Source organism: Kogia breviceps, chromosome 11, assembly GCF_026419965.1.
Source record: "Kogia breviceps isolate mKogBre1 chromosome 11, mKogBre1 haplotype 1, whole genome shotgun sequence".
In the NCBI taxonomy this organism is placed as follows: Eukaryota; Metazoa; Chordata; class Mammalia; order Artiodactyla; family Physeteridae; genus Kogia; species Kogia breviceps.
In genome coordinates this window covers 17,014,213-17,018,872 of record NC_081320.1, presented here as the reverse complement: position 1 = coordinate 17,018,872, position 4,660 = coordinate 17,014,213, and the positions used below count along the sequence as shown (strand labels likewise).

The following is a 4,660-nucleotide window of genomic DNA, read 5'->3' as shown; positions in this document are numbered from 1 at the left end:
AAGACATCACCAGTCCTGCCTCCTGGCTTCACACTGGTGAAAGTCTATGTCAGCTGGAACAGATCACTCTCTCTACTCTTCAGTTAATTAAAATATACATTATTTGAGTATTCTTTTGAAGGCTTCTCTAAAAATGAATGCCATATACAACTTGACTCAGATAAAGGTATTTTCTGATAAGTGAGTACCCACATATATTTTCTAGTCCACTTTAGAGCAAACAGAATGATAAATCTCTTTGTTGATGAAAAAGGAGAACAATAGTTAGGAATGTCACTGTTTCCATTTTTATCATTGGAAACCTAAAGAAGGTAGTATGAGAATAAATCTCTACACATTTTTAGGTTGACAAATTTGACTATTATTTCCCTTTCAAATAACTATTTACAGTTTTGACTGATTTTTTCCCCCCAATAGGATTGAACAATTTAGGGAAAAATGGCTGAACTGGCTTTTGGTAATACATAAATATGCAAGGGTGAAAGACAAAGAAGAACATAGGAACTTTACAGATTCTATTTAACCATTCTAAAATACCTGCAATTGAAAAGAAATATCCAAACTGTAAGTAATGATTGAAAGCTGGTTTGATTTAGTTGAATGTTACAGAATGAGCATATATCCATACACTGCTTGCCAAACATACATGTGCTTTCCCTCAAAGCCCAGTATTCTTGCACTGGTGTGTTCATGTGTCCAGTTCTTGCCAACTGACTCAGGAAAAAATGACAAGTATCTATCCTAGGCCAGAACATAGATAATAGGTGTGATTTCTCTAGGCACTTTCTTCTCTTCCTCTTGCCACCCTGGAAACACACACAGTGAGACTGCAAGACCCTGAATGGTGCATGAAATAAACATCATATGCTGAGCTCCTGAGATTGGGGCATTAATGTTTTACTCAGCATAACCTCGTTTATCTAGATTGACACAAATATATGTGAAATTTGGAAAAATAAAGCCTGAGTTTGAGTCTCAACTCCCTTATAATCTTTATGATCTTCACAGTGCCAGGTAACTCAGGTGAAAAACTTCTCAGTGAAGTTATTGCTCACTAAATATCTACTTTTTCTCATATATCTCAGCCTAAATTGTACTTAGTTTGCAGTCATATGACTAATTCTGGTTGATGGACTGAGAACAGCAATGGCATGCATTCCTTACCATCAGAGGTAATAAAGAACTGCTGTTCCTCCTTCATTTCTCTTTCCCTCTGTCATGAGGATCCAGAAGCCAAATGTTTCAGGTGGTATGAGCCATAGAGGACCATGGCTTGAACCACAATGGGCTCTGAAAGATTGAGAAATCATCATTTGAAATTAGTTTAAGCCATTGGGACTTTATGGCTTATTTTTAAGCTCAGCATAGACTGGCTTATCCTCATTAATTAAATGGTCTTTTTAAAATGTCACTCTTTGATTCCCTTAATCGCTACCATATTTTCTACAGCACTGGCTCTCTGAGTGTGATCTACAGGCTTGGGTTGAATAAAAAACTGTGTGTTACCAGTTAACAATTCGATAAATATAGAAACTGAGTGTAAGACTGTAGACATTTTTTATAGCAACTGAATATTTCCATGAAACCTAAATATGTATGATCATTGTTTCAGTTACTCATTTATAATGTATTTCATACATTTGTTATGGTTCATTCTATTGTATTTGTCCATGACAGGTTTAAGGAATAATAAGGAAACTGGCCTCTATAACATATCAGACATTTGGAACTGTTGAATGAATGAATTAAAATGTCCGTGTTCCTCATATACAGAAATATAGTTTAGCATGATTTAAAATGAGATTTATCATTTCTGGTAAATGTGATATATACTCAAATAATGTAAATAGCATACCAGAAAGCACAGAGAAGATAGAAAAACAAAGATAGAAAGAAATCAAAAGTCACCAAAATTTCATTATAATTAACTTTTTAGTGAATTATTGATACCTACTAACACACACACACACACACACACGTACAGCCTTTCAAGTATTAACTTAATTTTACTATAGTAGACAATTTATGCAATATGCCTTTTCAGTCAAATATATATCATGGACAAATTTACCTGTCACAAACTACAATTTTACTCATCATTATTGACATAAGCATTGTTTTTTTTTATTGTATACATATACCATAGTTGATTTATCCCCCTCGTTGATACAGATTTGGGTTTTTTCCAACCATTTGTCATCCATGACAGATGGTAAACTTCCATAAATATACTTAAGAATACATGTTTTCACATGCAAATGATGTTCCTGGGGGTAAATTACACCGAATCCCTGAAAAATGGGCTTGCTTATCTCACATACCCTATTAATTTATGATCCTTTTGAACAAAACCCATTACTTGACCATTTTTTCAAACTAAGAATTTTTAAAAATATATATATATTCCTCACGTTTTGCATATTAGGAATCCATTTTCTTTATCTACTCATAGGCATAATATAGTTCTTCAGGCCTGTATACATGTGATACCTAATGGTCAGCAATTACTATAATTGCCTTTATATTATTGGGAACAAGCCAAGGACAAACCCAACTAGCCAGCAAGGGCTGCAGAAACATTCTCTTGGATGGTTATAAATCTATGAACTGGATAGTGGCTGTTTTGTATCTCTCCCTTGGCCAGCAGGTGTAATGGGATGAGACTAAATGTTCCTCAGTGAGCCCATACATTTATGATCCATCTGTTCAAGTAGGAAGGAATGAGGCAGGTGGGATTCTTCATGCTACAATAGGGCTTAGATAGAAGCAAATGGAAATGATGATTTTAATCATCTTTGCAGAACTATAACTCATATTTTTAAATTCATATTAAAATTACACTCACACTGTCATGAAAGTTATGACTAATAAAGAATGAACTTTTCAAAAATTCGTTTTCTTTAATTTAACATATCTTTCCATGACATTTTGCATCCAGTGGAGGCCAAGGCCCCAGGCAAGCCTAGCTGGCACAATGGTGGTGGAGGGCAGCAGCTGGTGGGCACTACAGACTGTTGGCAGAGATAGGTGAAGCAGCTACTGCATGGATTAGGAGAGAGCGAGGCCCTCGCAGAGGTCAAGAACATCTACTGTGACAGCCTGGAGAACTTGGAGCAGTGCTGGAGGAATTCTGGGCCCTGACCAGCCTAAAGCCGTACCACCAGAACCTCATGCAGTTTGAGGTGTGTGTCACACAGTGTGACTGACCAGTACGTGCATGAGCAGTGGCTACAAGAGTGCACAGCTTTATCTGCGCCTGTTGGAGACCTCCGTCAAAGAAGAAAGGCTCTTGGGTTATGCTGAGTACCCTTGCTACCTCTGCTTTGTCATGGACTTATGTGAATGTGGAGGACTGAATCACTCTGTCCTGTCCTGGAGGCTGGACCCAGCCACTAACAAAGTTTCATGCTACAGCTCAGGACCACCAGTGCCTTCAGACTATATAGTGCACAGGGACTAAAGCTGGAGAACAAGCTCAACATGGAGAGGTCTGGAACCCCCATCCTCAAGGTGGCAGACTTTGAACTAAGCAAAGTCTGTGGTGGGCTGCCCCCTCTCCCCCACCTCCCCAGATCAAAGAGGGAAACCAAGACAACACAAATGTGAATGTGGATAAATACTGGATTCCCTAAACCTGCAGCTCAGATTTCTAAATAACCCCCTGAACTCTAGGAGGGATGCTACACAGCCAAGGCCAACATCTTTGCCCTGGGCATTATCATCTGGGCAATGATGGAAAGAATCATTTTCATTGACTCTGAGATCAAGAAGGAACTCCTGAGGTCCTGACCAAGATTTCCCTGTTGGTGAGGTGCTGCTAGATAACGCAAAGATGGAGTAGCATATCCCCCAGAAATGCAGGATTTCCATGTCTGAGGAGAGCAAGGAGCTCTTGAAAGAAGTTAGCTGCTAAATCAGGGACATGTCTGATGTCTTTGAACTTGAAACCAGAATGGACCATGCCACGTGTGCCGCTTCAAATTCAGGGCAAAACATCCTGGGTGTTTTTAAAGTAGGTGAGTGTACTTTTTGTTTGGCATGTACACTTAAGACTGGATTCTTCATCCTGGGCCCTGTGGATTTGGGAGGAAATGCACGGTTGAAGAGAAAATGTGCTTGCCGTCAATGATGCCCCAAATCTGAATGAGGTGATATGTGGGAATATTTGAGTATGAGTTGGAAAGTCTAAAGAAGACTTCTGAGTGGAGGTTGCATTTGAGCTGAGTTATTTTTAGAAATGCTTTTTTATAATCAATTAATGAATGCTTACTGTAGAAAATGCAAAAAAAAAAAAAAAAAAAGTTGGTCAGTTTATTTGACCTGAAGAAAAAATTGGAAGTTTAAATGATCCAGTATTATTATCCTCTTTAAACAGAAGAGGACATTGTCTTCCTTAATTACATAGCATGTAAAGGGCACTCCAAGTTCTTTCCTTCAAATTTCAGGGAACTTTCTACTACCTCTTTTTATTATATACACAAAATATTCTATATTAACCCATTATTTCAGTGGTATCTGAAAAAAAAAAAAAGAAAGAAAAGAAAAAAGAAAAAAATAGACTTGATCTTGATAGGAAACACCAGGAAAAGGAAATTCATTCCATGGGGAGGAAGCATTTATTGACGGAAGATCCATTTTTCAGCTGTGGAAATAATTATGG

General features: G+C 37.8%; 1 pseudogene; it reads left to right on the top strand.

Annotated features, from left to right (window-relative positions):
• Window positions 1-438: 438 nt before the first annotated feature.
• On the top strand, window positions 439-4,129 carry LOC131765776 (serine/threonine-protein kinase 35 pseudogene; annotated as a pseudogene).
• Window positions 4,130-4,660: the final 531 nt, after the last annotated feature.